Source organism: Chionomys nivalis, chromosome 2 (genome assembly GCF_950005125.1).
Source record: "Chionomys nivalis chromosome 2, mChiNiv1.1, whole genome shotgun sequence".
NCBI classification, from domain to species: domain Eukaryota; kingdom Metazoa; phylum Chordata; class Mammalia; order Rodentia; family Cricetidae; genus Chionomys; species Chionomys nivalis.
The window spans coordinates 7468395-7492220 of NC_080087.1; the positions used below are offsets into that span (position 1 = coordinate 7468395).

The window sequence follows — 23826 nt, forward strand, 5'->3', positions numbered from 1 at the left end:
TACTTTGGACATCATATAAAGCGCCATTCATAAATCCCTTAGCATAAACTTATAACTTGTGATTAGTCTCGAGTTAGCTAAAATAATGATGCTCCACACTCAAGTTATCCATTGTTAACAAATGTAGATGTGGTCTGATATTCTCAATACCAATACTAAACAACACAATGATACCTATCACTTTGCACATTAGAAATTTATTTGAATGCAACAGAAATGAATGATGAATAATTTAACCTGTAAAATAGATTAGAAGGATACCAACTCACTCACAAAAACCCTGGAAACCCAGAGAACAAGCTTCCGAAAGCATACAGATAGAAATGGCAGTCCACTGAGGTATCACAGCTGAGGATGGACAGATGTCGCTGTCCAAACACCTGCTGCCCATGATAGATGGTAGAATCAATCCTATCATCAGTTCCGGAACTTACAGAGACAGGCACTTGCGGACACGATCCCCAAGGCCACAGGTCACAGGTTGATAGATCGCAGTGTGGATCAGCATGAAGAGGTGTAGAGAATCCAGGTTGCAGTACCTGCCTCGCCTGGGAGGGGAGACTACTCGTGATCTTAGTTTCCAGGGAGGAGAAACCCTGTGCTCTATGCTGGGACCTTCTCCACCAGAGAGGAAAATCTAAAACTGACCAGATCTAACGAATGCAGATAACCCTCTATGATGTAATATGTAGTAAAACAGACAATCCATAGATTTCAAAGAAAACAAAAGGTAAGGTTGATGATATAGTGTTTGAATTTAATTATGTGTTGAGTTTAACATCTATAAAGTATCTCTATCAGAAATCCTCATCTTCCAAAGAGTGGGTATATTTCCTTGCCCTCTGTCCTCTCCACGGACAGCTGGCTTCCTGGGCTCCTTCCTTGGCATGACCACACACTTTCCTGAGGGAATCAGAGTTGGAATAGCTGTGGGGCTGGGCTGTGTGGCCTGGCAGGGGCAGGCATCCGCGCAGACACAGCTGACCGCTCAGATGGACCCCTGAGGCTTCTGTGTCTGGAGTCTGCTGTTGCCTCCTCTCTCTGTCTAGAGTCAAATCGTTTCTAGTTGTCACTCAAACTTAAGCAAGCTCCGTCCGTGCTTGCCAACGAAGGACTACACTAAGCTTCCAGCTCAGCACACGGTGACAGAATGAAGCCTTTGTTTCCATAACTTCTTCAAGCAATATCCCTTGGACTTTGTCCCCTGGCTTTTGTATTTCCCAAGAGCACCCTTTTCAATGCTGCTCTAAAGAAATAGCGTTCGTTGAACACAGCGGCTGTGTAAGTGGTGAGTATGAAACCCTTGACACAGAGGTGCCCTCCTGAGTGTTTTCACAAATAGGGTAGAGAATTCTACCACGGGTTCCATAAACAGCTAAGACCCTCATTATGGGATGGCATTGCCATTCACTACGACAATCAGAAGCACCACATTTAAATATGTATGACTATGTGTGCTCATAAATATTCATATTTATACAGTTTATTAGTTTTACCCTGTGTCACTAAGCCCAGAAGTATGGTAATAAAACTTGCAATACACATGCCTCATTTCAATATTTGAAATACTTAAAGTCTTTATGAAATATCTTGTAACTAGCAATGTTAATATAAAATCCCTGTGCTGGAGTAGTGAACTTTAAATATTTATATGAAATATAAAGGTGATTTTATTACATGTATTCTTATACATCTGTTTTCTGATCCATAAAAACGGCTAAAATGTTAAATGATAAGAATGATGAACTACATTAATCTCTGGGGAGTCAAGATACCAGGCGTGGCTCAAAGGCTCTTATGTCACATCTTCTCCATGCACAGAACTCGCTTACTCAGTCACGAATCTGCAGGCTAAGGAAGCTTAGAGGCTGCTGTTTACCCGGGTGTCTATCGGTTTCTCGTGGTTTCAAATGGATCTCTGAAACAAGTGCAGGAGACAAAAGGTGGATCCAAGTTCCTATGGAACATGAAGAACCAGACTGAGGACACTGTCCTTAAAGAGGACCCTCTAACAGGGGATACATCTAGCATAAAACAGGAAATACCTTGGCTGTACACCAACCTGAAAAAACAAAACATCTGAACAGCAAAATCATGTGTGTGTGTGAAAGAGAAGAAACTCAGAACAAACACTTTGTTTCTAGTTTTTAGTTCTTAATATTTTCTTTAAAAAAAAGCCTGACACACCAAATCTCTAAAATAAGAAATGGTTCCACAAATATTTTAATAAATTTTTGATAAATTATTCAAAAAAAATCACAAGTTATTGTAACGTTTACATACAGTATAACCAGCAACTACATCTGATATACCCCATAAAATTAAACTGGTATAAACAGACGTCAGAATACATTACAGTAAATCCATGTATTGGATCCAACACAAACTCTAAAAGTGAAGATCATAATAGAAATTAAATGGCTAAATGCCAAAATGAGAATAATCAGCCAGTGAACCTGTGATAGGTCTAAATGGCATAGATGATGTGAAGAAGACACAGAAAACTCACTGACTGGGTGACTAAGTGCGCTCTACAGGAGCCTGAGGAGATGCACAGTGCCCTGTAGGAAGGACAGAAACAACCCCCATCAAACTCCCAAGAGGAATGAAGAACAGGATGCAGAGGAAAACTCAGAGGGTGTCGTAAATTGAACAATACCAATGTATACACTGAGGGAACCCACTGAGTTTCAGCCAGAACGTTCTAAATATTCATGCAAGACTGTCTGAGCAACATCATGGAGCATTAAATACAATAAAAATCAGATAAGCTGCTAAGAAAGCCACATCGCCTAGCAGGGGTACATAACTCGCTAACTGCTATGGTCGCAACACCCACTACAGAAGGTAAACACAAAGGCTGGTGACCCCAGTGACCCAGAAGAGTGCAACTAATCTCAACCTTTTTCGTAAAGAAAATATATCTTTGGGAAAAGGACAAATCGCAGGCAAGCACAATTAAAATCATTTTCTCCATTCTGGCTTTCAGTTGAAAAATCAGGGTACGGTCACAGAATAAATGTATGAGGAAGTGGGAAACGAGGAAATAAAATATTAATATGAATGTATTGTGTATAATATACTTTAATTTAACATAATTATATTATCATATATAATATATTAATGTAGACATCATATATAATATAAAATATAAAAACAGCATATAAATATATTTATATGTTGCATATAAATATAATATAACATATATGTGTTATATGTCATAAGCATAACATATAAATACATGTAAATTACATATGATACAGTTATATATTATATAATATGTGTATACAATTATACATAAATAATAAATATTATTTATGATAAATATATAACTATGTATATTAGAAAGAATAAATATATTATTATATACTATAAATTGTATGTGATTATATGAAATATGAATGATGAATAAATCTAAATTAGTATTGACTTGCAGACCATGGCACTAATATTTAACATGTAGGATCAAATTACAATGCAGATAAGTCATAGATAATGATAACATTTAACTATTGGTGGATACTGTAGGAAAACATGCAAAATCCTACAGTTTAGGAACAAAGTAGACACAAGTATTAATTTCAGGATTTCACATGTATAAAATGAACAATGCACCATTTAAGGACTGGCTCATAGTGAAACCCCTCTGGATAAATAAAAGGAGGGTTTGTAATTATTTCAGAAAATAATATGAAAGTAGGTAAGAAAAAGAGATAAATAGATTGTGGCCTCAAATGTCCCCATATCTGCAGATTTACTGTGGCAGATCACACACTTTGAATTTTAGATGAACCCTGTGGAACATCGCAGAAGAAGGGGTGGAGAGAAAGTAAGAGCCAGAATAGAAGGAATTCTATGAAATATTGTGTTTTGGACATGGTAAGGCTGCTGCACACATGGGCTCAAAGAAGCTATGCTCATGTGCACAAGACCTGCATAAGAATGAGCCAATTAAAAATTCTAGCATGGAGTGAGCAGGAGTTCATGAGGTCTCACCCTTGACTGAGGAGCTATCGGCAGGTTTTGGCTGCAGGATGGAGAGTCACTTTTATTTGATTGGTGATAGGAGGTTGTCAATGAACAAGTAGATGACACCTTACCCAGAACAGAGCATATGAGTGGCACTAATTCTTCTTCTTCTTCTTCTTCTTCTTCTTCTTCTTCTTCTTCTTCTTCTTCTTCTTCTTCTTCTTCTTCTTCTTCTTCTTCTCCTCCTCCTCCTCCTCCTCCTCCTCCTCCTCCTCCTCCTCCTCCTCCTCCTTCTTCTTTTGTTGATGACAACCAGCAACTGATGGAAGCAGATACAGGGTTCTACAGAGAAGCACTGGGCTGAGCTATGGGAGATCAGTCCAAGAGAGGGTGGAGTGATAATATGAGCAAAGATGTCAAGACCATGATGGGATACCCACAGAAACAGCTGACCTCAGCTAGTGAGAGCTCACTGTGTACTGATAGCGGGAGAACCAAACTAGGTCCACTGAATGTGGGGAATGGTTGAGAAGCTTGGGCAGTGGGACCAAGGTATATTCCTTGTGCTTGAACTGGCATTTAGGAGCAAATTCTCTTTAGAGGGATACCTTGCTCAGCCTAGATATGGGAGGAGGCCCTTGGTCCTGCCTCAAAGTGATATGTCAGACTTTGTTGACTCCCCATGGGAACCCTCACCCTTTTCTGAGGAGTGGATGGGGGATAGGGTGGAGGAAGGGTGGAAGGGGTGGAGAAGAAGGAGGGGGAAAGGAGATAGCTATGTAAAATGAAAAAAAAATTGTATTCAAAACAAAAATCTTCATAAAAAAGGAAAAATATGAATAAAATCAATTTTAAAAAGATATAAAATTGGGAAGCAAATATGTTGAGTTGGTCTTGAGGAAAATAGGAAAAGTGGGCTGTGGCTATAATCAAATAGTACACAGAGATAAACTTTTTGATTAGTAAGTAAAAATATTATTAGAATAAAGACATGCTATTTACCCCCAAAAATTAGATGATAAAGAAGAATGGTTTTATAACAATCCATTGGATTCTAGTTTGAGAAGACCTATAAATTAGGAAAACACCTAGCTAAAATAACCTGGAAATGGAAACAGGGTATTCGTATGGAAATAAGTCAACAGTCTCAGCATTAGTAGCTGGGGCAATGCAGGGAGAGTGAAGCTTTCAGCCAGGATTAGTCTTGAAAGCAGAAATAAGCGAATTGCATATTTGTATATGCAATAGCCTCTCCAGCTGTTTCTCCCTCTCTCTGTCCTGTGTCACAGACAGACGGACAGTCAGACAGATGGACACACACACACACAAACCCCATATGCCTAACTTTATTCAAATCAATAAAGCTCCAGTGCCATGAGTGCTTTTAGCTCCCTTTTCTGATGGAAAAGCTAGATTGATTTTAGAAACGAAAATATAGTCCTGGATGATGACCCGAATTCGGCTGTGGAAAGGAGGAGAACATTTTTGCTGCATCTCTGAGAGTGAGAAAGTTGAACCTGTGGGAGGGGGAGGGAAGGAAGGAGAAAGAGGGAGAAAAGAGAGTTCTTTGCTGAAATTGTGTTTGATTGTGGAGGCGGTCATTAATTCTTAACTAACAATGAGCTGCCTAGAAGTATTCTTCCACACGCAAGGATAGATCTACACCTGGGAACTCTGAATGGAGTCAGTCGGTTATACTGGTAACCACATCCTGTCTGTGAGGGTGTAGTGTGCACAATAATGTAGCCATTGTGGCAAGAATACATTCATAGAGGCCAGTAGAGTGTTTCCATGATTTTCTAACATTTAATCTCAAAACAAAAAAGTTCTGAAAAATAAATGCCCAAATATGTCAAGAGATTAGACACTGTAGAAAGGGAATTAAGTTCAAAAGAAAGACAGAGTGTTAGAACAAAACATAAGGAAAAGACTCAAGTCTAGGTGAGGGTAGAGAATGTAAGAATGGTTGTGTTCCAAAAGTCAATAGTGAGAAATTTTCATAATTTAAGAGACACCAGCCTTTGTATATAGGTGCTGTGGGACAATAGTCTTTTATCCTGTCACTTGTATTATTTTTAATAAACATTGATTGGCCAGTAGCCAGGCAGGAAGTAGAGGTGGGGCACTGTGAGTAGGAGAAGTCTGAGAAGAGGAGTCAGCCTGCAGCTGTCACGCAGATGCAGAGGAAGCAAGATGTGAATGCCTCACTGATAAAGGTACCAAGCCATGTGGCTAATACAGACAAGAATTATGGGCTAATATAAGTTATAAGAGTTAATAATGCCGGGCGGTGGTGGCGCACGCCTTTAATCCCAGCACTTGGGAGGCAGAGGCAGGTGGATCTCTGTGAGTTCGAGACCAGCCTGGTCTACAAGAGCTAGTTTCAGGAAGGCTCCAAAACCACAGAGAAACCCTGTCTCGAAAAGCCAAAAAAAAAAAAAAAAAAAAAAAAAGTTAATAAGAAGCCTGAGCTAATAGACCAACCAGTTTATGATTAATGTAGACCTTTGTGTGTTTCTTTGGGACTGAATGACTGCAGGGTCCGGGTGAGACAGAAACCTCTGCCAACATATAGGGAAAATAATAGTAAAATAGATTAACATGCAAAGAAGAATGCAAAAGAAAGGTTATATGTTGCAAATAGCCATGACTTACAATTTTAGGACAGGAGCCCAAGTCAGTGGGACATCTTTAAGACTGCCTCAGGTTTGTTCTGAGTGCTGAGAATACATTCTTTACAGTTAGAGGTATAAGCATGCATACATGGTATTTGATGTCATCTGCACTCAGAAGTACAACCAAGTTAACTGCCACCAATATTAAAAAATATTAAGCTGGCCAGGGTGGTACACATCGGCAATCCCAGCATTTGGAAGATGTAGACAGAAGGATCAGGAGTTTAAGGATAGCCCTGGTAGCCTGGGCTACACGACACCCTGTTATAAATGCAAGAGAGAAAGAAAGTGAAAAGGGAGCCATGTGAGTGAACACTAACACGGACAGCTTCTGGACGGTGATTGACAGTTGGCCCTTCACGTCTCTGCATCTCAAGTTCAGCCAAGCGTGGACTTAAAATGTGTTTTCAAATGACTCTGTTCTGAACATTTGCATCAAATTTTCTTGGTCATTATTCCCTAAACATACAGAATCAAATCTGTTTGCACTGCCTGTAGGTTGCATTAGCTATTCTAAGTAACTGGAGATGATTGAACATCTCCATGAGGCCGTGGAAGACGACAGGCTCATGCGTGTATTGTAGCACTTTATGTAGGGCCCTTAAGCATCTTGGAACCAGAGCCCAGTTCACTAAGAGGACCACACTGTCATTAGACATTAAACTATGCATATTTCAGGACTGCAAAAGAGCTGTGAAATAGCCTCTTAAGTAATGATGGCACACTGGTTAATGTGGGAAGAAAGGAGGCATGTGTCTGGGAAGGTAGGTAGTTTATCTCAAGGGATGGGATATAGAAAAGACGTTCTAGTGAATATGATGGCCATTAAGTCTCCATGTCCGAGGGGATCCTGAGCAGGAAGCAGAGCAGTGGAAGGGTGGTAGGAAGAATCATCGGTAAAAATTGACTGAGGTAAAAACAAAAAGGCAGAGCATTTGAGGTTTGAGAGTAAAATCAGATATCGGACACACTTGTAATTAGAGAGGAGAATAGAGCAGAAATCGATATAGGAAAGAGAACTCCCCAAAAGTCAAACAACCCACAACCCGCAGTTCTAAATATAGTGAACCCTTAGCAGTACAAACAAGTGAGCAAAACACAAAGCATTATGAAAACTAAAGACACCACACACAAACTAATAAAAAACACACAAAGAAAAATCTTTAACACCATGAGATGACAAAATGACAGCAAGAAATATAAAATGTAAAACCGTAAAAATAAAAACAAGGAAATTTGGAAATACATACTTTGACAAATGAAAGTTTAGAGCAAGATAATTGCAGACAGAAAAACACTGAGAAATACTGTCTGAAGATGGATAGTGTTGTATGTGATGATGATGTAGATGATGATGTACTTCACAGAGCCAGGAGGAGATGCCAGAAGAGAAGCAGATCGATGCCAGTCATGACAAGTTAGAAACTGTACATGCACTTGTGTGTGAGCTCATGTGCACCCATACAACTTTGTTTCTACTTGAGCAGATTATATTAAACAAATACTAAGTATTAGTGAAGTAAATTAGATGTACATTCACTTACTGATTGATATTCATGTTTGAAGCTCTGTGTGTTCAAAGTGCATACCTTAAGTCTGCTGTTTTAATTTTAATTTTGCCAAATATATGTAGAACTTCTTTACCTGTGGCCCCATTAAGATGCAGATTTTATACACATGTGTACATGTGTGTAAAGGCATATACCCTCTCTCTCACACACACATACACACACATAGCTATGTGTGGAAATATGCCCATTGATTATGTAAAACAGCAATATATCATGCTTTTGAGATGTATATGAAATTTTAATACACATCAATAAGATCACATTCTCTGCTAAAAGAGAGTTAGATGCAGGTAACAATTGGAATATATGTTACAATACATACAAGATATATAATCTCTCTAACAATTATTAAAATATAGCTAATAAGTAATAGGAATGATAACAAAATGATTCTGCATATATAGGGTAGATAATATAGCTAACAGCTATACTAAACTCTTAATGACTAAGTCTAAGCAAAGTGCAGAATCTTTATAGCCTGGATAGGAAAGGAAAAATCAAACCAAAGAGCCGTACAAGCATGCAATACATATCATTTTTAATAATAATTATTCAAACATACTATGTTAGGTTTAAAATAAACATGTCTGATATGTTTTCAGTTCAAGAAGATTGGAGTAGATAAACTAAATACCCAATATAAGTCGATCAAAAACCAACAAAATTAAAGAAGGCTGGTTTGTAATCCTAAGAACAAATCCAGCCACTGATGTGCCAAAGAAATGTGTCACTCTTGTCCATGTGTATACCTAATCATTAAAATTTTTAAAGAAAAAAAATCATGAAAGTTAAAGAGATATGTAGATGAATATATAATCGGTTTTCACTTTTTTGGAATGATTTCCAGCCATGGATAGAAACAGACAATGGCATTCAATGCAAAGATATGTGCTACTGGATTAGTGAACAAACTTCTCAATCAACAGAGAAAATATTTCTCCCCGCACAACTTAGGAATGCATTCTTCTCAAGTCTATGTGGTCACCACGGTGGGCCATATGATAAGAGTAAAACAAGTCTTAACAATTGAAAGATCCGAAATAATAGCCAGAGATCTCTGGTGTCTACCTGGCACGTGATGAGGATGGAAATGATCTCATCATATTCAAAAGAAAACAGAAAGCAAGAGAGAGAGGTACATGGCAATCACTTGTAATTCTAGCAATGGAAGGCTGAGAGCCCAGGAGCACTTGAGTCCAGAAATTCAAGGACACTTTGAGCAACATAGTGAGACTCTGGCCACAAGCATTGGTGACTGGGAAACGAACTCACAAAGGAAGTAGCTAGGGCCATGAAGGTCACCTGCATTTTACCAGGATACATGAGAAAAGGCTGCATACACATCTGACAAACCAATAAATGATGGAATTAAGATCTATACAGACTGCATTGCTGGTGGGAGTGCAAGCAGGTACACCCCTTTTGGATATCAGTATGGCAATTTCTCAAAAAATTAGAAAACAACCTTTCTCAAGACCCAGCAATATCACTTTTGGGTAATAACCAAAGGTCGCTCAGTCATGCCTGTTGCTCAACTATGTTCATAGCAGCATTGTTTGTCATAGCCAGAACCTGGAAACAACCTAAATGCCCCTCGACTGAAGAATGGATAAGGAAAATGTGGTACATTTACACAATGGAATACTACACAGAAGAAAAACATAACGACATCTTGAAATTTGCAGGCAATTATCACATGTATTCACTCATAAGTGATTTTTAAACATAAAGCAAAGAAAAACAGCCCACAAATCACAATCCCAGAGAACCTAGACGACAATGAGGACTCTAAGATATATAGATCTAATCTACATGGGAAGTAGAAAAAGACAAGATCTCCTGAGTAAATTGGGAGCATGGGGACCATGAGAGAGGGTTGACGAGAAGGGGAGATGCAGAAAGGGGAGCAGAGAAAAATGTAGAGCTCAATAAAATCATTTAAAAATAAATAAATTAAAAATTCATGAAGTACAAAAAATCTATACAGACAGGCAATTTTAAAACTAAGAAAACATTTGATTAGGCATCCAGCCCTGTTTATTAGTACTTGTTCTCAGATAGATAGGCAGACAGACAGACAGACAGACAGACAGACAGACAGAATTTAGCTAAGGAGAAATCAGCCAGAAGTCATGGTGATGTGTCACCAATGTTGCTATAGCTGGCTGTAGGAGCAGGTATAGGGCACATCAGAGGAACCTGACTGTCTCCAAGAGTATTCAGCTAGGAGTTCGATAATTCAAATTATGGACTTTTACTGTGAGTCCCCTCTAATGTTAATTTACCTTTGGGGGTTGGGTGGGTTTGAGTCTTTGAGTACATCGGACTGCCTGTTAATCCTGCTACCTACGAAATGACCACCTGTTGACAATGTCTGGACAGCCCTCCTGGCACTGTGGTCGCTTGAACACTCCACTGAGCAGCTACCCGGAAGAAGCTGGAAACATGTCCAGCATGACTGCAGCTGAAATAGCGTTGAGTCAGGAGCCCTTGCTCCAGTCCCAATGACTTCAGCTGGCCTCAAACAAGGCTCAGTCCTTCACTTCAGCGGTGTAAGTCAGGGCACTGTAATGCCCAGATCCTCAAAACCAACAAGTAGACCAAGTCCTGTATGTAAAAGCAAAGAGTCTTTATTCTTATTCAGACTCTACATGTGTCTAATGTATTAGCATGATAAAATCAGAGAGCCCTGAGCATAATTGGGGTGAAATTTTTATAATAACAGAGACTGGGGTGAGGAATTTTTAAGGTTCAAAATCCTTGATTGGCTGACATTTGTCTAGGGGTGCCCAGGTGAAAAGGAGATGGTGTGTGCTGGGCTAAGAGACGTCAGGTGATCTTATCTTTAATGGTTGGAAGGTTAAGTACTTTGCCCTTGGATGCTCTGTTCCTGGGTGGTGCCTGGGTAGTCTCTGTTGAGCCTGTCATGGCTGGACCCTACAGAGTCACCAGATGACTGTACTGCAGCAGCCAGAGGGACCCAGTTACAGCAAGAAATCAGGAAGAACACCTCCCTGATGACTCAGCCAAACACTTACGAATGATGGAAAATGGCTGTGCTTGTGTGAGGCTTGTGATTGGTCCTTAAGAGACTGCCTGTGACTGGTGGGACCAGAGACCATTCAGAGAGATGGGATTACAATCCCAGCACATCCGGCCATATCCCATCTCTAGCTTTAGGGCAGCTACGTTTTAGTCCAGTCAGGTGTGGCTTCTGTCCTGTGTATGCCTCCCCTTTTGGTGAGTCATCATCCCCACCACTTCCCACACAAGTCCAAGGCTGCAAAACGAGGTCATTCTAAAAGTTTCTCCTGACTTGTACTCTGCCTAGTTGTGGAATTGACCCCACTGAAGACTTTTAAGGCAGGGCAGGGCAGGGCAATTCTCCAGAGGTAATGATGACGTTAGGATTGAGAAGGCAGGAAATGGCAGTGAAGTTGAGGCTGTGATAGACAGAGCAGAAGGTGGGGGCCCAGGCTGCAAGAATTGCAAATCTGGTTGTTGGAAGGTTCCAAGAGTGGAAGGTTTCAGCTTCTGAAGCTTGGGGCAATCCTACAGCCAACAGATAGGAATACTCTAAACCCAATCAGCTGTCCTTATCCTTGGCCACATTTGACTGCATGCCTTCATTTTCAAAAGCTTGGAGCTATGAGTCTCTACTTCTTGGAATCTAGAGCCCTACACCTCTGAACCTGGAATCCAGCTACTGGGCCTCTGGAATGCATGTCCATCAGTGTGAGCTCCCCCCCCCCTCGAGAACCCGTGACTTCCATTTGAATAGAGCAGAGGAGACTCCAGTCAGTCCTTGAGACAAAGCAAATGGAGAGATGAAAGAGAAATAGGAAGAGAAAGGGGGAGAGATAAAAAGAAGCAAAAATAAGCGCAAACAAATATTTTCCAAGATAGAATTTAAAAGGAACACTTGCCATATTGCCAAGCTTCTATAAAGTTACTTCTGACTTTGTTTTCCCGAGAGTCGGAGGAGATGCCTCTGCTAATGAACCTGATGGCACCGTTCTTTCCAGTTAATGAAGCAAGGCGGGTACATATATTCCTAGGTGAGGCCCAAATTACAGCCTAGGGATGCTGATTTGGAAATTCGAGGCATGGACTAATGCCTCCAATGCTTCGAGCTACACTGTTTTGTGTCCCCTTTACAGGATGCGGCCTTCCTAGGGCGACTCCCAGGTCAAGCATAGGAAAGTACAGACAAGCCCTCACAGAGCTGTGCTTGCTTCTCTGTTTCAAGCTCCCTCCCTGCATACATGCTCAGCAGAGCTCAACAGGGAGTGCTCCCCAACCATGCAAATGAGCTCCAAAAATGACATCTGCTACTGTGTAGGGTGGGGGGTTGTGCAGGGTGAGTGACTGCCACCAATCCTGCTGACGGATCGACTCCTATCACCGAGGAGCCAACTGCCATTGATTTCTGTTCTTCCATCGTGTCACGGTGACCTTCTCCCTGCATGGGAGGAAAGGAGAGAGAAAAATGGACAGATACGCGGCCCAGAGTGAAGAGAAAGTTAAGTGTTTCTCCTGCTACTGATCATCACTGCTTTCAAATGCCCGCGTCACTGTGTCAATCTCCATGAAGCCTCTTATCCCAACACACGGTCAGATTAATGAGCAGTTTTTCTTTCTCTATCTCCATATTACGCGCCAGCATTACTCCAGGGCTGTTTCTGTTCTATTCGAGGTGTACGAGGAAAAGAGATTAAGCAGAGGAGGGTAAATGGTGTAAAATATTCTTAGTATTCTTACTAATACTGAGAGGCGGTGGAGAGATGATTTAGCAGTCAAAGGCACAGTCTGCTCTTCTATTCCCAGCACTCACTTAAAGTCTTATACCCACCTGTAACTCCAGTTCCAAGAGATTCAGCACCCTCATCTGGGTTCCACGAACACTGCACATACATGGTTCACAGATATGCATGCAGGCAAAACATCCATAAACATCAAAACAAAATTTAAAGTTAAAAGAAACTATCTATTATTATGTTTTAAACTTTTGCTTCCTGATACTTCATCCAGTCAGGGAGGGATATAAACTTAAGATGTCACATTTTTCCTAGTCTGTCCCCACACTCTATTTTTCTCTGTATTTGTATAAGTTCATTTGGCCATTTGTTTTTCTGCAATTTAAAATATTGAACAAACCTTTTATTCTGTTAGTAAATAGTTTTGATTGTACCATCTTATACATCACTCAGTTTTGGGCACACTGGCCAGCATTTTGAAACAATCATAGCCTGAAGTTTGCATGTGGTAGTTGGGTCAGACCTTGGACCTGCGTGACACAGTAAGAGCCAGCCCTTAGAGAGCCAGCCCTACAGGTTGATGGCTCCCTGGTAGGATGCCTACTCTTAAGGCAACACACATCGCTAGTCAGCATCTACTTCTTGACAGACAAATGCCACATCCAATAGTAATATTCCTCACATTTCCCACCAACAAATAAACATTTCCACATCTGATCCATGGTCATTTTAACCTGCTTAGATATATTGATCCAGAGCCTCTGGTTGCCACTCATGCTAGAACTTGGCAGAATTTAGGTACCTTAGCTGTGGGGTTGAAACTCTTATTGCTGGGTCACATCAACTACTAGATGGCCCAGAATCACTTGTCATGCCAGTGATGGAGGAAGGTCATTGGTTAAATAAAGAAACTGCCTTGGCCCTGATAGGACAGAAAATTAGGTAGGTGGAGTAGACAGAACAGAATGCTGGGAGGAAGAGGAAGTGAGCTCAGACGCTATAGCTCTCCTCTCTGAGGCAGACACGATGAAGCTCCGACCTTCCTCCAACATGCCAGTCTTATATGGATGTCTTCAAGATTCCGTGGGAAAGTTGTCAGCATGGACCTGCTGGTTAGCTGGAGACCCAGGTAATGCAGTTTCAAAAAGATTTGTTTTTTTATTTAATATGCATAGACATTTGTCACCATCTACATAGGTGTAACTATGGCACATACCAGGTATCCACAAAGGTCAGAAAGAGGCTTTATGTCCCATGAAACTGGAGCTGTAGACAGTTGTGAGCAGATGTGTAGGTTTTGGGAACCAAACCCAGGTTCTCTGTAAAAGCAGCAAATTCTCTTAACCATTGAACCATCTCTCAGGTCCCTAAATATAATGCAGTTTTAACAAGCCTAAATGTAATAACAGTTTTACCAGAATAGGTGAAGGTCAGTCTCACCTGTCACATTCTGTTGGCTAACAGCAGAGCAGAGGTCTAGCCCGTAGCCAAGTGGTGGGGATTATACGAAGACCTGGTGGCTACTAGGGGAATCCTGGACTCTGTCCATGAAACATCATAATTCCCAATAAATGTAAGAAAAAAAAAAAACCAAACATCTCATATGCATACATAGTTCATGACTTGTTGGTTTATGCTTATGTTTCTAATTGACCACATAGATCCTTTTCTTTTTAACCATTGATAACCCTGCCCCCTTCCTTTGACACTGCAAATCCTACTTGTTGGGGGTCAGTGAAGATGACAAGACTAAAATCCTCTACAGGGACTATCTTAATAAAACTATACCAATATGACATCACTGGTTATGACAATTGAATAGTTTGTCTCCTATGTATTTGATCTTGTTTTGATATTAATGTTCAATCTACATTTTAGATTACGTACATACAACCCACTCCAATCTCCTAATTTTTTCTCCATTTTATCTTAAATCTGTAAGTAATTTTACATTCAATGTTGAGTGTAGACATATATGGCTGATTCCCTACTCCCTTTGTTTCTTTTTGTTTGTTTTTTGTTTTTTGTTTTTTTTTCAGTGAGTTCTTCACCTGGTCTTTTGGAAGAAGCCCAGGAGAGTCACAATGACCAGAGCAGTAGGGAATATGACCATACCTTAACTTTGCCCTATACATTCCATTTTCTATTGGTCATGAATTCTTTACTGGAACACAGTGTTCGCAAGGATGTTAGAATTTTATTTCTCTGTGTCATGTAGCACTTTTGCCTAGAAACATGAAGCATCTTCATCAGCTTTTTTCTTTTTTTGCGTCTGGAGGCAATGTCATTGAGCACATCATTGTGTTGACCATTCTCTACTGATATTATTAAGTACAATATCTGTTTTCATATCTCCATTTCAGCTATGTGAAAACCACATTGAAGGGAGGATTCCTTGGCTCCTTTCTCCACCTTTCCCTTGATGAGTCTTCATCCTCGGGGACTCCCACAGTTCACAGGCTGTGGCAATGTGGTGGAAGCTCCTTGCGTACTCTTTATTCTTCAATCTAATTTGATCCCTTGATTGCATTCAAGTGTTTCAGCCTTTCTCTCCTTTTCAGTGTCTGTCGCTGTTAATAACTTTTATGTTAATGTGCTCTGTGCTCCTTCTAATTTATTGTTCCCTGTAGAAATCATGTTGATCTTTTATTCTCTCCTATAGAAATCCTATAGGTGAGTATTATGGGTCATGTTGTCCTTTCATGTCAGATCGTCCTTTTGTGTCTTCCTTAGATAGCCTGAAATAGTTTAGAGTTTCTGCCATTTTTCTTTTCGTGTAATTTTACATCTCTTAATGAGTTTATTTTTCCAAATAATAATATTTTTTTTAATTAAACTCTACCTTTATTCTGTTGTTTCTCATTTGTGTATGAATTCCACCTCACTACCCATCAGGCATAGTTTGGGAGAGACTTCTTCTCTAGTATCAGAGCACTCTCCCTTCTGCCATGAAATCTCAGCGGCTTGTCTCATGGTTCTGTAGTTTGCTTTGACTTTGACAGTCTTCCTTTTTATTTGTCTTAACTCATTTCTGGCCTTTTAGGTGTGTGGGGGGGTCGCCTGAGACAGGGTTTCTCTGTTGAGGGGTAGCAGGAAAAAGAGGAAAAAATCATAAGAAATATGATCAATCTTATATAAAATGTGGAGTGAATAGCAACTTGGAAAATCAAAGAAATATAAAGAAAATTGATAAAGGGACCAGAACGGAAAATTAGTAGTAGGCAGTTGTAAAAGAGCGAAGCATACATACAATAATTTTGTAAGGAAGGTGGTGGAGGTAGTAGTTGATACTTCTCCACCTTTCCAAAGGCCAACGTAATCTTAGAGTAGTTTCCATTTCATAGTAAAGTAGAAAAGAAAAGTGTCTCACCAGCTGGACAAAGCTGTGCTTCACAGGAAGAGGGACTGGACACTGCCAGCTCAGCCATCCAAGCCACCACATGGGGGCTACCTCAGGGTTGGTCATGGAGGAGAAGCTGCTGAGAATGGACTTCAGATTGACCAGAACTCATTTGTAGACCAGGCTGAACTTTAACTCAGAGGAGCTATCTGCTTCTCTGTTGGGAGCAGTGAGACCCCAGATCCTGAATTTCTTGTAATCCCCTGATCTGAGTGCCTACAGCTGCTCTGAGCACGAGACCTTCAGGAGTTCCTGATGGCAGGAGAGTGGTTTTTGGTGGGTTTGGCTGTGGCGTGGCTATCTCTATATAATCTGCCCCTGAACACAATAAAGGGGGCATTCTTGAAGAATTCAAGGATGACCCGTGTCGCTGTCTCTCTGTCTGTGTGTGTCTGTATATTTTAACCTCCAGCCCCCTTGCCCGAAGCTCGCAAACTGGGTGTCAGCTCACAGAGCACAGACACGGGGGCGTGGTGCGTGGCAATTGGAGCTCTCCACTGAGAATTTGGCACTTCTCCCTCGTGAGTGGTGGGATTAAAGGTGTGTCCCACCACCACCCAGCTAGTTCTAAGCCTGTAATAGATTTAAACACTTATTTGATTTTGTTTTGTGATATGAATTTATTGCTTTGAGACTTCATTAGTGCTCTCCTACTCTGGATGATATGCTGTGGGACAATGGTCTTTTATCCTGTCACTTGTATTATTTTTAATAAAACACAGATGGGCCAGTAGCCAGGCAGGAAGTAGAGGTGGGACAATTAGAACAGGAGAATTCTGGGAAGAGAAAAGACACAGTCTGCAGTCGTCACCCAGACATAGAGGAAGCAAGATGAGAATACCTCACTAATAAAAGGTGCCAAGGCACATGGCTAATACAGACAAGAATTATGAGCTAAAATAAATTCTAAGAGTTATAAGAAGCCTAAGCTAAAAGGCCAATCAGTTTATGATTAATGTAGACCTCTGTCTGTTTCTTTGGGACTGAACTGATGGAGGAAGGTCATTGGTTAATTAATAAAGAAACTGCTTGGCCCTGATTGGTTAGAACATAGGTGGGTGGAGTAAACAGAACAGAATGCTGGGAGGAAGAGGAAGTGAGCTCAGATGCAGGGCAGCTCCTCTCAGAGGCAGACACGATGAAGCAAGCCGCCAGGTCAGACATGCTGAATCTTTCCCGGTAAGACTGGTGCTACTCAGATTATTAGAGATGGGTTGATCGGGATATGAGAATTAGCCAGTAAGGGCTAGAGCTAATGGTCCAAGCAGTGTTTAAAAGAATACAATTTGTGTGTTGTTGTTTCGGGGCATAAGCTAGCCAGGCGACCAGGAGCTGGGGTGGCAGGAACACAGCCAGCAGCTCCCATTACACTGAACCACTGCAAGACTGGGCAAAACAGAAGCCCCTGTCAACTATTATCTTTTATATTTCCATTTGGGTAAAGACATAGATATTGCATGCTAATAACTGCTTCATATTCTCTTCCTAGCCCTGAGATGGCTATCTTGGTTTCAGCCTTGATCCATGAAGGATGTATGAGTACTATTGAAATATTTGACATTTTTATGATGTATGATGTCAATGTAACATTTTTTTCTTGTTTTTGAAGGAAACTTGCACTTTCTACATAGAATCCTGGATTTTTAAATTGATGTGAGTCAAAATTTATACTTCATCTCATTAATTCAATTGAGTTTGAATAATCCATTAAATTTATAAATGAAAATATTTACCTGACTTACGGGTTCTTCTCTGTGCTTTCTGTATAAGCATGGTCTATCTTCATGTGTCGTTTCTCTTCCAAGAATTCTATTGTCTATAATCTTCTGATTAACGACCTCAGGATAACACCACTGTGTAGTGGCTTTTCATTTGTATTTTAATAAACAAAGCTTTCCTGCAAATCAGAAAAGTAAAACAGACTTACTGGCCAGCCTTACAGATCAGGTGGCAATGACACACACCTTTAATCCCAGAAGCCGCACTAGCTTGCCATAGAAACCAGGCAGTAGTGGTACACATCCTAAATCCCAGAACTAGAGAGGATTATAAGACAGAGGAGGCAGCTTTCAGTCTCATTGTGGGGGTTTTGGGGGGCAGGATCACCATTTCAGACTGAGGTCCAAGTAAGAGCCAGTGGCTGGCTGTTTTGCTTTTTGTATCTTCAGGTTGAACCCCAATATCTGTCTCTGAGGTTTTATCAATTGTTCTTCATCACTATTCTTTTTTACTCTTTCTATGAACTTCTAATTTCATGTGAACTTCTAAGCCATGACAGCAGATCACAAAATAACCATCCTTGGCCTCCACCCTCTTAGTGACTCCATGTTTGTTTCCTTTTAATCCCATCGTGTCTTTTAGAGACATTTTAATCCCATTTTTCTCTGTGTCTGTATGTGTTGAACTGATTGGTCCTGTAATGGTTAGTTTTGCATGCCAAGTTGTTTGGGTCACAGTCAGTATCCAGCTATGTCGCCAAATGGGCAGCTGGATGTTTCTCTGCCTGCAATTCTGGATGAGGTAAAGGTTTGAATTGGTAGACAGAGTAAAGCAGATTGCCTTCAGTATCATTCGTGGGTCTCGTTCAGTCAATTAAAGGTCTGAATGGAGCCAGAACCTCACCTCCTCTGAGCAAGGGCCTCTCTCCAGGTCTCCAGCCTGCTAGTCTTGCCCATGCCACAGCTTGGGTTTGCCAGTCACTATTATACTGTGACCCAATTCCTCAATAACAAATCCTTCCCCAAATATTTACACGTCCAACTGTTTCTATTTCGGTGGTGGGCCCTGGCTAATAGAGTTTCTTCCAGCAGCTGTGTCTTGCAGGCTGCACTTGGCTTCAATCCTTTCCTCCTCTGCATCGTCTTATGTGGTTTCCATTTTTCTCTGATGATTCAGTGGTGCTCATGCATTCACTGGACAGCTAAGAGATAGCAACTTGTAACAGATGAAGAGGAGGGGTAGATTTCCATCCGCCCTGAAGGAATGTATACAAAGCTCCACCGAGAAGTCTCCATACCTCACCATCCTCTGTCCTTCTTCCTTCTGTCCAGTCCCTAGCCTAATTAGCCAGTTCAGAGGCGACAGTGTTTGGTCAGATTCAGGGCATGTGGGCATCGGATGGCTGTGTGCACAAAACCCTGCCTGCTCCATACATTCTCTCAGTCCCAAGCCAGCAGGCAGAGTAGAACCCTGCCACAGTTTGGCAGAGACGGAGGGAAGAAACACCCCAAAGACAGCATTTTTCACCATTTTCCTCAATTCCTGGTTATAATCAATTGTTTCCTAAATATATTTTAATCTGTAATTAAAATATTTTCTGAGTGCCCATGACAAGTTCATCAATATTATTCAAAGAATCACAATTGTAAATAATTGGGAAAGGACTATGTAAGAGAAGGGATGGTATTTATCTTTCCTATACACCCATGTTTCTGCTCATAATGGACCCCATAATGTTTACTAACAGATGCCAAGAAAAAACATAGTGTGGCCAATTGCCTGATTTAACAGAGAGGAAGTAACTCCTGAGCCTTGGTTGTTCACTCTCCATCCCACCCGGCTTGTTGGAGTCATCATTCAAGTGTATCCAGTTATCAGAGAAGAGCATTGGCAAGCAGATACCATGAGATGAGACTGGGCATGATGGGATAAGAAACAGAATTCTCCCACAAACGCATTCACAGCCATGAGTGTGCATTCCTGAGGAGACCCAACATCCTCCCTAAAACCATTCCAGTTCACTCCTCTCTCCGTTTTGTCTCGTATTCTTGTTTTTGCTGTATAGTGGCTTTAGGTCATTTGTGAAATGCCATCGAAGATAACCATTTTTATCTTACTTGGAAAACTGACCAGAATATATTTGAAGAAGAAGCTGAAAGAGGCACAAAGGATTTAGCACATCATTGTTTGACTTCCTGGAGGCATTCTGGTAAGTTAACAAATGAACAGTTTGTACTTTCATAGACAAAGTCGTGTTTACATGCTAGCCTTCAAACTTTTCAAGTGAGGATGAAGCGCCTAGACAGAGGCAGGGCTTCCTAAGCAAGCGGCTTGGTTTCACAGTTCTGTGGGAACTGGCCTGGAAATGCATTAAATCTGGGGTACAGGGAAGATCAAGAGAGGAAGACAACATCTCCCAGTGGGGAAGCTTCCCAATTCCAGACAATGCTTTTGTGGGAAACCTCAGCCAGAAGAATATGGCGCTGCTTTCTGAAACTACATTACTAAGGCAGGTAAAGGGAAGGGATCCTGGAAACCCCAGTCACACAAATGCTGTAAATGACCATGTCTGTATCTAAAGAGCATTTCTTTCTCGGGCTATCTAAAACAGACATTAGGGGAAGTGTGGGTGTGCTTGCCTGAGGAAAACTTCTCTGTCCTGAGCTGTCACCAAAACCTTCTAGGAACTAACCACAGTCCTGATATCAGGGAAAAATACATAAGCAGTGTCAGGGCAGAATGTGACCACACGCATATGCAGGTGTAAGTTCCAGTGCCCAGGATGTTTCTCATTAGTAATCATGGTGGGAGGTAAGGTGGGTGGCATGCCAAACAGTCTTTTATTACAGGATGGGTTCCTTGAAAGAGCTTCAAGGAAGGATTCAGAAGAAGTAAAAGCTTGAATACCTTTCTGCTTATGTTCCAAAAGCTTTAAATGATTATGACAAACAAGAATTAATATAATCACACATTCCAAATGTCTCCTGTATTTTTGAGGATGGCCAGAGTAGAATATGGTTGGCTTAACCTGTTCACGTTCAGTTCGGTTATCCAATCTTCCAACATCATATTTTTTCTCATTTTGGCATTTGTATTGTTCTGTGATGGTGGGAAGTTATGAAAATTTGAAATGGCATAGAGCAAGACCTCAATATATTAAAACACTCCTATTCAGCCATGCTGTGCATCTCAAGAGGAAGATAGCTAATGAAAGCCACCCCCTCTCTCCTCTCCATGATGGTAAACAAACCATCACCATCTGCCCAATGCTGAACTACATGGATACTTGAAACAGAACCCCAATTATTTTCTTTAAGACTTAATTATGTTTGTATGTATGTATGTATTTATTTGTACCACAAGCCTGGTGCCCTAGAGGCCAGGAGAGGGCATCAGTTCCCGTGGCACTGGAGTTGCCTTCAGGTGTGAGCTGCCATGTGGTTGCTGGGAATAGAACCCAGGTTATCTGCAAGAGAAGATAGCATTCTTGACTGCTGAGTTCTCTCCTCAGTTTCTTTTTTTTTTAAATTTATTTATTTATTAAAGATTTCTGTCTCCTTCCTGCCATCGCCTCGCATTTCCCTCCCCCTCCCCCAATCAAGTCCCCCTCCCTCATCAGCCCTAAGAGCAATCAGGGTTCCCTGCCCTGTGGGAAGTCCAAGGACCCCCCCACCTCCATCCAGGTCTAGTAAGGTGAGCATCCAAACTGCCTAGGCTCCCACAAAGTCAGTATGTGCAGTAGGATCAAAAACCCATTGCCATTGTTCTTGAGTTCTCAGTAGTTCTCATTGTCCGCTATGTTCAGCAAGTCCGGTTTTATCCCATGCTCTTTCAGACCCAGGCCAGCTGGCCTTGGTGAGTTCCCGATAGAACATCCCCATTGTCTCAGTGTGTGGGTGCACCCCTCGCGGTCCTGAGTTTCTTGCTCGTGCTCTCTCTCCTTTTGCTCCTGATTTGGACCTTGAGATTTCAGTCCAGTGCTCCAATGTGGGTCTCTGTCTCTGTCTCCTTTCATCACCTGATGAAGGTTAATATTCAGGAGGATGCTATATGTTTTTCTTTGGGTTCACCTTCTTATTTAGCTTCTCTAGAATCACGAATTATAGACTCAATGTCCTTTATTTATGGCTAGAAACCAAATATTAGTGAGTACATCCCATGTTCCTCTTTTTGGGTCTGGCTTACCTCACTCAGGATAGTGTTTTCTATTTCCATCCATTTGCATGCAAAATTCAAGAAGTCATTGTTTTTTACTGCTGAGTAGTACTCTAATGTGTATATATTCCATACTTTCTTCATCCATTCTTCCATTGAAGGGCATCTAGGTTGTTGTCAGTTTCTATAAACATAATATTTTTATTCTTTTTCTATACAAACTGACCTTCTTCACTATAACAGACATAAGGACATCAAATATTTTATTTACTCTACAACTGATCTTGTGGATAGAAAGATAACACAGTAAAAATCAACTGTTAAAATCTACATTGTAAGTCAGCTCTTGTGACAGGCTCACATCCTCCTGACTCAGGGAAAGATCCTGGCAGTCAAGCGAGCAAGGGAAATACATTTAAACTCAAGTTACAGATATTATAAGAACAATGTGTTACCCAAGGAGAGGAAACGGTCTCTGTCCAGCTGAAGCTTAGTTTTCAGAAAAATCAATTCCAACAATTTTTTTCTTCTAAAAGACAAAAGCATGCTAGAAAAAGTTTAAACAATTCTACCCACAAAGGATTGGTTTTCACCTTCACTATAGGATCTGAAGGAATCAAATTATGTATTTGAAGGCTTAGGTTTATTCAATAACTTTGAGATTTTGTTTTCATTTCCAAATCCTATGTTTTGCTATGTTCTAAAAGTAATATTTTCACTTTTTAATCAAAAATCTATCCTGTGTTTTTCTTTGTGTTCACCTTCTTATTTAGCTTCTCTAGGATCACAAATTATAGGCTCAATGTCCTTTATTTATGGCTAGAAACCAATTATGAGTGAGTACATCCCATGTTCCTCTTTTTGGGTCTGGCTTACCTCACTCAGGATAGTGTTTTCTATTTCCATCCATTTGCATGCAAAATTCACGACGTCATTGTTTTTTACGGCTGAGTAGTACACTAATATGTATATATTCCACACTTTCTTCATCCATTCTTCCTTGGAAGGACATCTATTATCCTCCTGGATATGGGAAGTAGACAAGATTGCCAGGCAAAAACTGGGAACTTAGGGGAGAGGTGGGATGGGGTAAGGGGATATGGGGTGAGAAATGTGAGAAGGGGAGGATGGGGGGAGCTTGGGGGAATGTGGAATGGTTGGGATAAAGGAAGGGTGGATATGGGAGCAGAGAAGTATATATCCTAATTAAGGGAGCCATCTTAGGGTTGGTAAGAGACTTGACTCTAGAGGGGCTTGCAGGTGTTCAGGGAGATGTCCCCAGCTAGTACCTTGGGCAAATGAGGAGAGGGAACCTGAAATGACCCTATCCTATAGCCATACTGATGAATATCTTGCATATCACCTTAGAACCTTCATCTGGCGATGGATGGAGATAGAGACAGAGACCCACATTGGAACACTGGACTGAGCTCCCAAGGTACAAATGAGGAGCAGAAGGAGGGAGAACATGAGCAAGGAAGTCAGGACCGCGAGGGGTGCACCCACCCACTGTGACAGTGGAGCTGATCTATTGGGAGCTCACCAAGGCCAGCTGGACTGGGACTGAATAAGCATGGGAT

At 41.0% G+C, this 23826-nt stretch overlaps 1 long non-coding RNA gene across 1 annotated transcript in view; it reads left to right on the top strand.

Moving 5' to 3' along the window:
* The window catches only part of LOC130869836 (uncharacterized), a 128146-nt gene extending 110045 nt beyond the window's left edge, over positions 1-18101 (top strand). Inside the window, exon 3 of the long non-coding RNA XR_009056687.1 lies at positions 17982-18101. This is a non-coding gene — a long non-coding RNA (uncharacterized LOC130869836). The remainder of the gene's footprint in view (positions 1-17981) is intronic.
* The last annotated feature ends 5725 nt before the right edge of the window (positions 18102-23826 follow it).